Source organism: Quercus suber, unplaced genomic scaffold, assembly GCF_002906115.3.
Source record: "Quercus suber isolate HL8 unplaced genomic scaffold, Cork oak 2.0 scaffold_66, whole genome shotgun sequence".
NCBI lineage: Eukaryota > Viridiplantae > Streptophyta > Magnoliopsida > Fagales > Fagaceae > Quercus > Quercus suber.
In genome coordinates this window covers 961,383-974,574 of record NW_027069531.1, presented here as the reverse complement: position 1 = coordinate 974,574, position 13,192 = coordinate 961,383, and the positions used below count along the sequence as shown (strand labels likewise).

Below are 13,192 nucleotides of genomic sequence, written 5' to 3'. Positions count from 1 at the left end.
GCATGAAATGGAATAAAGAGAGAATTTATAAGTCACAAACTATTTTATAATATTTTTAAAATTTGATTAATAATTTTTATTATTTCTCATTTAAAATCGTACTAATATTATTTTTTTCACTTACTAATAATTACTTACAATATCATTAACTTGTAAAAAATATTGTAAAATAATTTTTACAGCACGACTGCAAAAAATAGTAATTAAGTGCACACAACAATGAAAAATTCAGGTAAGATGAGATGGAATTTTTCCCCCTTTTTGCACAAGGATCCCTTTACTAAATTGCGGGTAACAAAATTAGTTTCAATAGAAGTCCAATAAGTGCAGGAATTCAAAATCAACTCAGTTTCATCAAACAATTGTCTATGGTGCAATGAGGATCAAAGCATGATTTCTAAAGCGAAGGAGAACAACTTTTTAATTTCAGGGCCTCTGCCTTTTGCAAATAACACGTTTGCACCTCAACTTTGATGACTTTGCTATCATTAAGCGGGCCAACTTATTTTTTACTTTTAAAGGGTCTTGATCCTATATCAATTATGCCGAAGCAAAGAATACCACTTTTTTTTATGATTTATACCCACCACTGTTAAGCATGCTCCTTACTGATGGCTTGAAGTTTTACTCTCAAAAGCTCATAAGTTGACGTTAGGACTATCAATAGGTTGGAGCTAATAGACAGCGGTACACCCCCCCCCCCCCCCCCTAGGAGGCTCGACTACCTCAAATTAGCCAGATATTTTGTTCTTTTCTTCTATTCCAATCAGCTATGAGTGGTTTTCATAGTTTTTTCATTGAATTCATATTTTTTTCATTTGGTAATAGAAGAGGGGGATTTTTTTTTCGTTATGGATTTTTGAACGGGGCAAATATTTTATGAAATCAATTTTTATGGGTAAGAGTGTGACACAATGGCTAATGAAGAATATTGAACACAATGTCATTTGGATTAGTTCCAAACAGTTCTTCACAATTAGGGATGGTGACGTTGCTTATACTCTCCAACGGAGCGCCAACTTTTTTGGCCATTTTTTATTGCTAACTGAACTCAAAGTTATCATCATCAATTGGATTGTTTAAGTTTAAGTTTAAGTTGGAAGTATCAATTATTCTATCTACTTTCCTTGCTCTTCCATTCTCCAATCTCTTTTTCTTCTTCCTTGTCTTCAAGGTCACCATGCTCTACTCTACTCCAATTTTGTAACTCTCTGTCTCTTCACAGTTTCACTTCTCCTTCTCTTCATGCATCTATTTTACACTTTTACCTATTCATTCTTATGATTATAGATCAAATTTTCAAATGTGTGATAATTCGTATCCAAAGACAGTCTCTTGGAAGTAGGATAAGGATTGCTGTAGTTGGGATGGTGTCGAGTGGGACAATATCACACTCCATGTTATTGGTCTTGACCTTAGTTGCAGTTGGCTTTCTGGCTCCATTCATTCCAACAGTTCCCTCTTCCTTCTTCACCATCTCATGTCCTTGAATCTTGCGGGTAATAACTTCAATTAATCCCTAATTTCATCTGAGTTTGGCAGCTTTAAGACGTTGACTCATCTTAACCTTTCGTATTCCTTTTTTCTGGCAAAATCCCATATGAAATCTCCCAATTGTCTTCGCTTGTTTCACTCGATCTCTCTTACAATGATCTATTAATCAAAACACTAGTTTGGAAAAGAATCGTTGATAACCTAACTCTATTAAGGGAACTTCTTCTGGATGGCACAAACATGTCCTCAATCAGACCTAATTCTTTAACAAATCTATCCTTCTCTTTGACAACTCTTAGTCTCCATGATTGTGACTTGCGGGGAAAACTCGAAAATAACATCCTATGCCTTCCAAGAATACAAACCCTTGCTCTAGGGTATAATTTCAATCTTGAAGGTTCTCTTCCAAACTATAATTGCAACAACAATAGTTCCCTGAAATTCTTAGATCTCTCTTGGATAAGCTTTTCAAGAGAATTACCTAATTCTATCAGCAGTCTAAAGTCCTTGAAGCATTTGAATCTCGAATATCGCAAATTTACTAGGTCAATTCCAACTTTGCTTGGAAGCCTCACTTAAATGACTGTTCGAATTCTATCAGGCAACAATTTCAATGGCTCAATTTCAGCATCACTTGGGATCCATACACAAATTACTTATTTAGGGGGGGAGGGGGTGGAACTCAAAGTTGGTGGGTCTAGAAGGTTAATCCTTATCCCTGTAGGCAGAGCAAAAAATGGTTGGAGGACTTTCGAACTTGAATTAAGAAAGATGTTGGATTCGAACCAATTTTCTAAGGGTTATTCAAGCCATTCAAAAATGGTGCAAGGTCATCACATAGAAGTTAAGGCTAGAGAGCATTCAGAGTAGTTGAGTATTACAAACAAGGGGAAGACGCAGTTAGGTGTGAAAAGGATAGTGGTGCCGGATCAAGAACATGCAAAGGTGACAATGAATGGTGTACCGGTGGACAAGCCATGTCGGATAGTAGTAGGCGGAGGATTCGTGAAATCTCGGAGCACTAATGCAGGTATTAATTTAGGAAATACAATATTGGTGGGAAATATTAAAAAATTTCCTTTAAGATTTGATTCAAATTCAAAAGAATCTGATTATCACATTGAGAGTGATTTTAGGAATGCATGTTGGACAAGGAAAGGTTTGACTGTGGTGGTGGGTGAGAAAGGAAAGATGAAGGTTTCATGGGATTATAATAAAGGTGGGCCTAAGTGTTTCAAATGGGTTCCACAGGTGACAAGTCAAAATAACTATAATAAGCCCAATGTGGGCATAGGCCCAAAACCCACGGTGACCTAACCCTTGGGCTTTACTCAAATGCCTAACTCAATTGTCCCAAGACCAAACCAACCTTGTTTGGGCTTTACCAATCCATCCAAGACAAGTTTCTTAGGCCCAAGTACATACAAAGTGGGTGAAAAATCTTCTAAGGGCAGCCCGAGCCCTCGAGCCTTCTCCTCGGCAACAACGATGACCTTTCCAGCTTCACTGGTACACTCACTGGCTAAGGTAGCGATGCTAGATCGGCAAAGGGAGACTCTGACAAAGGTAAATTTTTATGGGCTTAACTTTGATATGTCCACAGTGGCTCCGAGATCGCCTAAGAAGGTAATTTAGCACATTTCCAAGGGTATTATCTTGGGTGATCTTCTTCGGAGACTTTTGCAAGCTGGGTTGTTGGACTTTGGAGTCACGGGTGGGGTTGAAGTTTGTAGTAAGAGCTACGTGAGTTTGATTCAAGGGATGGATGACAATGTGTACAAGGTCGATGAATGGTTTTGAGTTCGATCAACCCAATCTAGCGTTGATTCCATCGACGACAGATTGTCGCCTATCTAGGATGTGTGTTTTGATGGAAGAGGAAGGGGCTAGTTCAAAACTAGGTTTGGGTGAGGAGGATATCTCAGAGTGTAATCCTCTACTTACTATTGTTCCCTTGGGGTTGGCTTTGTTGGCGAAAGTGCACAATGAGGTTGTGGGTCCTGGTAGCATGTTGGACATTTCAAATTGGGTGAAGCACAAAATCTGAAGGTTTAGTAAATTGGTTGGGCTCCCAGTATGTCGCCATGAGAGATCGTACATTGCTTATCTTCAAAGGCTAGAAAGGTATATGGAGAATGATAATCTATTGCAGAAGAAAGCAATTGTTAATTGAAAAGTAGCTACTTCCACAGGTAAAGGGCATAGAGAGTTGAAGAATTTAATTTCAGTTAATTATGATGGGAGGTAGATTGGTTGTGTGGTAGAAATAGCAATGGGGAAGTAACAGTCTTAATGAAGTTGAAAATGATTTCTTGGAATGTTAGAGGATTGAACGACTCCAAGAAACGTCTAGTAGTGAGAAGTTTGTTATGTGAATGGAAGTGTGATGTAGTATGCCTTCAAGAAACAAAACTTGCTGGCATGGATAGATAGTTGGTTAGCAGTTTATGGAGCTATCCGTATGTGGATTGGGTGGCTTTAGATGTTGTTCAAATGACTGGTGGGGCATTGATTATGTCAGGAGGGTTTTAGATAAGTTGGAAGTACTAGTGGGTTCTTTTTCGATGTTGGTTCAGTGACAAGGTGTGGAGGGTAGTTTTATTTAGGTGTGCACAGGGGTTTACGGCCCTAATGATAACAATGTAAGGGGACATATGTGAGATGAGTTGGTTGGTATTCAACAATACTGGACTATTCCTTGGTGCTGTATTAAGGATTTCAACATTGTTCATTTTTCGAGTGAATAGAGGGGTGGTTATCGTCTAACTCCTTCTTGGAAAAGTTTTCGAAGTTTATTAAGGATTTGAATTTGATTTATTTGTCTTTGGAGGGAGGGAGATACACTTGGTCGAGTGGCACGGACCAGCCTTCCATGTCTAGGCCTGTTCAAGAATACATTAGCACCAACAAAACGGTTCGACCGCACCGCCCTACCCCACTCAAGGCTCCGCCGAAGGTTTTCGACACTATGGTCGACAGTAGATCTTTAGTACTGATGTTGGACCGGTGCGGTCATCGGCGTCGAGATTTGCACACCAACAAAGACCGAACCGACCCAAGCGTTTTATATATATATGTTAATATGTATAAAAAGAGGCCTAATGTTCTAAGAACTAAGAAGATGCCTAACATTCATCTATGAATAAGGTCATCCTTATAAAAAAAAATTGAATAAAAAAGGAAGTTAACGTGTGTGAGCTACTTTTTTCAGTCAAGAAACGTGTGTGTCGGGAGGAATAGTGTGAGTGGTCTTGTCTAAGTAGCTCTAGTGTCTCCCACTTGCATTTTTTGAAAAAGAAAAAAAAAAAACTGTATGGCCGTATGGGTTAGTGGGTTACAATCATGCCAATTGCGTTTTTTGAAAAAAAAAACTAAAAAAAAAAAAAAAAAAAAAAAAAACGATGCCTGTCACTGTTTGAGTCACTTATGGAGTCAATTACTGTGCAAGATATATATATTTTTTTCTTTTGATCTCAACCACACACGTCTTTTCTCTTGAGTTGTCTCCTACTTAGTTGCTCTCATTTCTCCTCTTTACTCTTTAGACTTCTGCTCCTCTCAAGTCTCACACTCTTGCCTCTCAGACTCATAACTCAATCATCAGTTAGACATCTACCTTCATTTTCTTCCAAACCCTAATCTCGCTGAACAAACATTAGTTTTTCCTTCTCAATCTTAGGCTCTCACCTAACCATTTTTCTCTTCTTTTTTACTCTCAGCCACATAATGTTTCTTCCAAACCCTAATCCCGCCAAACAATTAGTATTGTTTCCCTCTCAATCTTAGATTTTCAGGCTCCCACCAACCATTTTTCTCTTCTTTTTTGCACTCAGCCATGTAATTTTTTTTCCATACCCTAATCCAGCCAAACAAATAGTAGTTTTTCCCTTTCAAATTCTCAATCTTAGGCTCTGACCTAACCTTCCACTATTTAAAAACACAAGCTCTCAGTCTCATTCTCAAGTCTCAAGACTCATCTTTGATTCCCAGTCTCACTATCTCACAAAGAAAGACTCTCATTTCAATGTCTCACAAAATTCCTAATACCTAAGACAGTCAATCTCCTTTTCATCTCCGTTCTTCACTGTGGCTCTTCCATTATGTAGTTCTGTCTTTGGTAACCCTAACCCTACTTTGTTTTAGTTTTATTTTATGGTCACTAAATGTTTCTTGTTGATTTTTTTTTTTTTTTTTGGGTTATTTTCTTGTAATTTTGGGGGTAATTTAAAAGATTCAGCTTCAACCTAGTAAATGAATAAATCTCAAAGGCTTAAATAGTTCCTAGATATTTTCTCATACTATTTATATTTGTTTTGAGTTCACAATTTTTTTTTTCTTTTTTGTTTGATTTTCTTTTAAGGATTATTTTTTTTTTGTATTCAGTTCACCATGTTGTGTCGAACTTTCATATTTGTGTTTGATTTTGCTTTTAGTTTTAGTGTTTTTTTTTTTTAAAGGTTCACTTATGTTGTTTGCTATTTGGTTTTGTTTCTAGGGTTCAAAGACTGTAAATTTATTTTTTGATCATCCTATTGATTAATCATACTATTGTGATTTTAGTTATATATATATATATATAATATTTCTTTTTAAGGTTCACTTATGTTGTTTGTTGTTTGATTTTGTTTCTAGGGTTCAAAGATTGTAAATTAATTTGTTGATCATCCTATTGATTAATTATATTGTTGTGATTTTAGTTTATTATATCATGCTAATATGTTGTGATTTTAGTTGATTATCTTGTTGTTGTGATTTTAGCATTGAGAAAGCTGCTTGTATAGTTTTTGTTTACTAATATTTTATTGAAATTAATGTAGACTGCGTGTTTAAGTGAAAGGTTGCTTGCATAATTTATTTGTTGTTGATTCCTTAATTACTATGTATATATGATTGTTATTTATATTGATGTAATTAGATCATGGCTGTTTTTGCTTCTTCTTCCACCCCCTCTACTGAGCCTACTCCTAGTTCATATGCTGAGGCTAATCAACCAAATACACAATCTTCCATTCCACCATTAGATGCTGCACCCCCTTAAGCACAAACAGAAACTCAACAAGCTACTATTAATGGTGGTAAAGAGCCTTCTAAGATATGAGACAATTTCTCTAAAATAGAGGGATGTGACCCCCTTTATCCTAAGTCACAGTACAACTATTGTAAAAAGAGTTATAATTGTCACCCAAAAAGAAATGAAACCTCCACCATGTGGTTTTATATAAATTCTGGTTGTAAGAAGTACCCTTATAGGCGTGATAAAGGCCAAACCACTTTGTGTTACCAAAGTAAAAAAAAAAAAAAAAAAAGGGAGAGGGTGGTAATGAGCTAGTGTTGAGGAAGTTTAGTGTGGAAAGACTAAGGATGGTCTTGGCTAGGATAATAATTGTTGATGAACTACCTTTTAGGTTTGTTGAGCATGGCGGGTTCATTGATTTTATGGCAGAGGTAGAGCCTAGGTTTGAAGTTCCCTCTTGGGTTACTGTTGCAAGGGATTGTCTTAGACTTTACATTAGAGAGAAGGAGAGTTTAAGAAAGGTTTTAACGGCTGGTTAAAAGGTGTGTTTGACAAATGATACTTGGACTTCAATCCAAAACCTTAATTACGTTTGTTTGACTGCACATTTTATTGATGTTGATTGGGTTTATCATAAAAAAATTTTGGATTTCTGCCTAGTTGATCATAAGGGTCAGACCATTGGTAGGGTGGTTGAGTCTTGTTTGCTTTAATGAGGGATTGATTATATTTTTACAATTACTGTTGATAATGCAAGTTCAAATGATGTGGCCATAGAATATCTTAGAAGGAAAACAAATGATAGAGTGGGTAACCTCTTGGGTTGTGAGTTCCTTCATATGTGTTGTTGTGCCCATATTTTGAATTTAATTATGCAAGATGGGCTAAAGATCCTTAATGAGTTAATTGTTAAGGTTCGTAATGTAGTGAGGTATGTAAAACCCTCTCCTAATAGATTTGAGAAGTTTAAGGCTTGTGTTGGAAAAGAAAAAAATTCAAAGCACAAGTTTGTTGTGCCTTGATGTGTCTACTAGATGAAATTCAACTTACTTGATGTTAGAAAGTGCACTAAAGTTTGTGGCTGCATTTGAAATGATGGAGGAAGATGATGGAATTTCCTTCGTTATTTTGAGGATCCATCTAGCGGTCCCCCTTGGTTTTTAGATTAGGGAAATGTAAGACTTTTTACAAAATTTATTGGTATGTTCTATGAGGCAATTTTAAGATTTTTTGGTTCCTTGTTTGTGACTACTAATGTGTATTTCCATGAGCTTGTTAGTCTTCAAGACCATTTAAATAATTGTGTAATGGTAGGGGTGATCCTTTGTTAAAAGGTATGGCATAAAGAATGAAATTGAAGTATGATAAGTATTGACGAAGTGTTGATAGGATAAATCCGATGTTATTTATGGTTGTTGTGGTTGATCCTAGATATAAATTGAAATATGTGAAGTTTTGGTTTAAGTAATGGTATGACAAGGAGAAGGCTGATGAGTTAGGATTGAGAGTTAGGGAAGCTTTGAATAGATTGTACAAGCACTATATTAGAGCAATGGGGACCCCATGTGGTGCTAGTGCTAGTGGGACTAGTGAGTTTGGTAGGAGTGATGTTGCTGCCATGTCCTCCATGCTAAGTGGCTTTGGTAGTGCAGAAGAAATGATGAAGAGGTACAATAACATTTACAAACAGCACTTAGCAAATGAGGATAGTGTAGAATGCAAATCTAAATTGGACCGATACTTGTTAGAAGCTAGCGTAGATCCAAAGACAAAAGACTTTGATATTTTTGATTGGTGGAGAGTGAATTCTTCAAGATATAGGATCCTTTCTCAAGTTGCTCGTGATGTTTTGGCAATTCTCATATCTACTATTGCATCAGAATTTGCATTTAGCACGGGGGTTGTGCCTGGGATCCTTTCCGTAGCTTATTGTCTCCCAATACTGTTGAAGCTTTGATTTGTACACAAAATCGATTGAGGTCCAAGGATTCAATTGAACCAATTAACCTACGAGAGGCAATGGATGAAGTGGAAAACTACGAACTTGAATCGGGTAATGTGTTTATGTTCTTTTCTAATTTTTTTTGCTTTTGTTACTTATAAATTCTCTTGTATTTTTTTTTGTTATTTATTTATTTGTGAGTTATTATTTATATACAATTTGTTTTGTTTTTTCCCCCTTTTAGAGCTTGTACCAAAACCCACTATGGGTAAAGATTCTGTTATAGACTGATTTGGAAGGTGGGGTTATTTTTTGGACTTAGCTACCTAAGGTAACTTAAAAATTTTATGTAATTTGCTTATGTTTGTTGGTTGCTATTTGTAATAGTGTTTATTGTCATGTATTTCTTTCTACTTTCTACTTGTCGTTATTTTTTTGGGATTGACATTGTAGTGATGGAGTTTTTTGTATATGAGGACTTAGAGTTGGAGTTGTTGTTTGGCTGATTGCAGAATTTTTTTGTGGCTGAATTGCTGACTTAATCATGGAGAGGACCAAATTAGGAGTGCTTGAGTCCTTGGGTTGCTGCTGGTTGCTGGCTTGATGCTTCTTTGCTGCTCTTTGCTTTATTTTTGTTTACTAGATGCACACATGACAACACAAGCACTGAGCAAAAACACTATTAGTCTTGGTAGACTAGACTGCCTCCATTTTTTGTCCAAAATATGTAGTTGTGTAGTATACCAATTGAATATTCTGGTCCAACATCCATTATATATATATTTGTACAGTGCTTCTTAAGCACTACTTGACTATTTTGTAGTGCCACACTACTACTCCTCCTTGGGGCTGTGCTACTACTTATATTTGATGTGATTATTATGATATAAATATTAATGTTAATGTTGTTGCCATACTAGAATTTTTTTGTTATGGTTGAGACTTGATACTTTATAATTGTGTGTTTGATTTGGAATGTTGTGACAGGTTTACATTTATTAGTATGTGTTAATGTGTTTAATAAATACATGTTTAATTTGACAAGTTGAATTTAAGTTGTATTATTGTTGAGACTTGATACTCTATAATTGTGTATTTGATTTTGAATGTTATGAGTCTGGTGACAGGTTTGGAATTGTCTTCTTGTAGTTGAAACTTGATAAAGAAAGACTTAGTTAAAAAGAAGTCAAAATAGGCTCAAAATGCTATTTTTTAAAGGCCTAAAAGCCCATAGCTTAGAATAGGAATTTTTAAAAATCCAGCCCATATAACTAAACGAACCACAATGAGCTGCTAAGATTAACCGCACCTTCTGTAGACCTGTTTTTATCTTCCAAAAGTGAGGTGCTGTTAAGCATAGGGTAAAATAGCACCCTATAGATGTGGTGCAAAAAACCTCTCCAAAATTGACCAAACCGAACCGTGTACACCCTTATCCATGTCTATAATAGATAAAGCTCTAGTTTCACATGATTGTGAGGAACACTTTCCGGACGTGATCCAACGGATCTTACCGCGTCCTATTTCAAACCATTTCCTAATTCTTTTGGAGGTATGGGGTATAACGAGGGGGAATAATCCTTTTCAGTTTGAAAACATGTGGTTGAAGGTAGATGGGTTTGTCGATAGAGTTTATTTATGGTGGAATTGTCATTCTTTCTATGGTACACCTAGTTATGTGTTTGCTAAAAAGTTGAAGGCACTAAAAGAAGACATTGTTCAATGGAACCATAGGGAATTTAGCAATGTTGGTAGTTAAAAAAAAAGAATTATTAGGGGATTTAGCTTTATTAGATGCTAAGGAAGAAGTTCTTGGACTCTCTGAGGCGGAGACCCATGAGAGAAATGCAGTAAGGTCTTAGGTGAAGCGTCTACTTTCTCTGGATATCTCGTGGAGATAGAAATCAAGGATGTTGTGTATCGAGGAGGGTGATAATAATATTAAATTCTTCCATAAGGTGACTAATTCCATCATAAGGTATAATCATCTTAGTTTTTTTTTGAAGTGGATGGAGTGATTTATGAGGATGGAGTTGGAATGATTGCCCAGGTTATTCAATTTTACAAAACTTTGTGTCAAGAAACAAAGGAGTGGAGGACTTTTATGGAAGGTTTGGAGTTTGATCAAATTGAGAGGATGGAGAGGTTTTGGAAGGAAATGAGGTTTAAGAAGGAGGAGATTCTATCAGTTATCAAAAAATTAGAAGGGGATAAAACTCCAGGTCTGGATGGCTTCTCTATGGCCTTTATCCATCATTACTGGAGAGTGGTACATATTTTAGCTGTATTTGAAGAGTTCTATTAACACTGTAAGTTTGAAAAACCTCTTAATGCTACTTTTATTGTCTTAATCCCTAAGAAGAATAATGCATTTAATATTCAAGATTTTAAACCTATTATTTTGGTAGGGAGTATTTATAAGATCTTGGCTAAGGTTCTGGCAAATCATTTGAAAGTAGTGTTAGGTTAGTTGATATACGAATCTTAGAAAATTTTTGTGGGAGGTAGACAAATCCCTGATTCAATTCTTATAACCAATAAGTGTATTGACAGTCGGGCGAAGAAGAAGATTCCAGGAATAATTTGTAAGCAAAGTTGTCAAAATCGGGATTCTATGTAGGATCGTGGGAAGTATGTGGAATTATGAATCGTAAGATCGAATCGTGGATCGTAAGATCGAATCGTGGATCGTAAGATCCCATGTATTTTCAGATTTAAAGCAAAAAAACATATTGATAATGACTTTTTATGTTGAATAATCACGTAAATCGTGAATTTATCCATAAACAACAAAGATTTGCATCATATTATGTAATTTTCATGTCGTACATTGCTACGTTTATACTAATGAAACAAATATAATTAAGTTTTGACCCAGTATATCTAAAAAGTTCAATAAGTGAGTTGAATAATGTGCATGCTTTGGTAGAGATTTTGGGTTGTTGGGTTAGGTCTTTGCCAATGACTTATCTTGGTATGCCGTTGGGGCAATCTTATAAGGCCCCCTCTATTTGGAATCCTATATTGAAAAATAATTGAACGTAAGTTAACAGGGTGAAAGAAGCTGTATTTGTCGACAAGTGATAGGCTGACTCTGCTTAAGAGTATGTTCTCCAGCCTTCCTACTTTAAATTTTAAAAAAAAAAAAATATTTTTTCACCATTCCTACTCATATGGCTAACAAAATTGAGAAGTTGCAAAGAGATTTTTTGTGGGGTGATTTCAAGACACATTTGTTGGGTTGAGATAAGGTGTGTATGTCTATTGCCTATGGTGGTTTAGGAATTAGGAAACTGACCACTTTCAATAAAGCCTTACTAGAAAATGGCTTTGGCGTTTCAGGGTGGAGGAGACTTGACTTTAGAGAAGGGTTGTAGCTGCTAAATTTGGGGATGAATGGGAGGAGTGGACTTTGAAGCTGAGAAGGGGTGTTCATGGGTGTGGCTTGTGGAGAAGTATTTGGATGGATTGGGAAACTTTTAGCAAAAACATTCAGTTTAAGGTTGGGTAGGGAATAGAGTGATATTTTGGATAGATCGGTGATGTGGGGATTTTCCTCTTCATTTGGATTTTTCAGTCTTATATAATATTGCTACTAATAAAGCAGCCTACGTTGACTCTTTTCTGATAAGGCAAGGAGCAAAGGATATGAGATATTGTGATGTTCGTTTTATTAGGGGTCCTAATGAATGAGGGGTGGAGTTTGTGGATGATTTCTTTTGGTTTTTGACAGCCAATTTACCTTCAGAGGATGATGGTGACCATATGAGATGGAAGTTGATGAAGAATGGGGATTTTAATATCCGCTCGTTTTTATCATAAGTTATGTGGTTCTTCTTCCATTGTTTTTCCTTAGAAAGGTATTTGGAAGGTTATGGCACCCCGGCGTGTCTCTTTCTTCGTTTGGACAGTAATCTGGGATAGGATTCTCACGGGTGATAATTTGCAGAGTATGGTATTTGATTTTGTTGACTGGTGCATCATGTGTCGTTGTTGTGGGGAGGTAGTGAATCATTTGTTGCTACATTGTAGGAAGGCTCATCATTTGTGGAGCTTTGTCTTTGGTACTTTTGGGATTTTGTGGGTTCTCTTGAGATCAGTTCCTGATTTCTTTTTTGGTTGGTGGAATTAGTTGAGGAAGAATTCATCTAGCAATTAGAATTTAGCACCATTGTGTTTAATGTGGTGTATTTGAAAGGAACGCAACTAGCAGACTTTTGAGGACTTAGATAGATCTGATGACAAGTTGCTTGATTTTTTTACTAGTTTCCTTTTTGATTGGTCTAGGGTTTGAGGACTCACATCTAATTAATCTCTCCCTTTGTTTCTTAGCTCTTTTTCTTTGTAATTAGTTTCTTTTTTCTGTTTGTTTCATTTTCTCTTCTTTTGTAATCTTTGATATGCTTTTTGCTTCTTTGCATGAAGTATTTTTTGAATATACATCTTTCTTACTTATCCCAAAAAAAAAAAGTTTTACTTTCATGAAAAAAGGGGGTGAAAGGGTCTCATAATATGCCTTTAGGGGTTTCTTCCCTTGCACAATCCCAAAATAAATATACGGTCAATATATATTGTATTAATTTATCTACTTAAAAGCATAAGATCATGAACTTCCCTTTCACTTTACCTTATGATACAATTTCTAGTCATCCATATTATATCATAACAAATGATTGCAAATAATATAAAAATTTGTGCTTCCTCTTTAGGTATTTTCAATCTCTCTCTAGCATGTAACACAA

General features: G+C 36.0%; 1 long non-coding RNA gene across 1 annotated transcript; it reads left to right on the top strand.

Annotated features, from left to right (window-relative positions):
• The first annotated feature begins 7,135 nt into the window (after nt 1-7,135).
• LOC136067305 (uncharacterized) lies at nt 7,136-9,202 on the top strand. The gene is made up of 3 exons (XR_010628766.1): nt 7,136-8,561; nt 8,695-8,781; nt 8,963-9,202. It is a non-coding gene; the product is annotated as an uncharacterized LOC136067305 (long non-coding RNA).
• The last annotated feature ends 3,990 nt before the right edge of the window (nt 9,203-13,192 follow it).